The sequence below is a fragment of the Octopus bimaculoides genome, chromosome 19, assembly GCF_001194135.2.
Source record: "Octopus bimaculoides isolate UCB-OBI-ISO-001 chromosome 19, ASM119413v2, whole genome shotgun sequence".
Taxonomy (NCBI): domain Eukaryota; kingdom Metazoa; phylum Mollusca; class Cephalopoda; order Octopoda; family Octopodidae; genus Octopus; species Octopus bimaculoides.
In genome coordinates this window covers 30260428-30261235 of record NC_068999.1, presented here as the reverse complement: position 1 = coordinate 30261235, position 808 = coordinate 30260428, and positions in this window count along the sequence as shown.

The following is an 808-nucleotide window of genomic DNA, read 5'->3' as shown; positions in this document are numbered from 1 at the left end:
GTGTGTGTGTGCGTGTGTGTGTGTGTGTGTGTTTAGAGCGTGATTATTTCCGCTCATCTACATAGCAAGGTAGTTCACGATCTTTAAAACTTCCTAACCTTGATCAAAATAAAATTCACATCAATAAAACCATCTTTCCATGACATTAATATTTTCCAGCACGATGGGACACATGTCAAAACGAATTTGATTAAGAGAATATTCAAACAGTCTTAATTAGATTAGCAGATAAAATATCTCTATAGTCATTCTTTCCTAGCTTAAACACCAACAAAAAGTATTCTCAACAATCTAATACAATCACACACTCTGGTATTAAACAACACAATCATAAACAATGCTAACAGCAACGCGAAAACAAATAGCACAAAGCTGTAGCTTTATATATAATCCAGTCAACACGTTGACTAATTTGCGCTAGCAGATCGCCCGATTGGGGTAAATAACGAAACATTGGCGCGAAGCAGTGTTTAGGTATGAGCAGAATTTAAGTTAGTTGAAATATCTTTGCCACATGCATATATATATATATATATATATATATATATATATATATATATTATGCGCCCTTTTAAAGCCTAGCCAGGCTCATGGGCCCGGTTTCCCGGTTTCTATGGCGTTTGTGTTCCCCAGCTGGATGGGACGCCAGTCCATCGCAGTGTTACTCATTTTTGCCAGCTGAGTGGACTGGAGCAACGTGAAATGAAGTGTTTTGCTCAAGAACACAACGCGTCGCCCAGTCCAGGAATCGAAACCACAATCTTACGATCATGATGCTGACACCCTAACTACTAAGCCACGGGTCTCC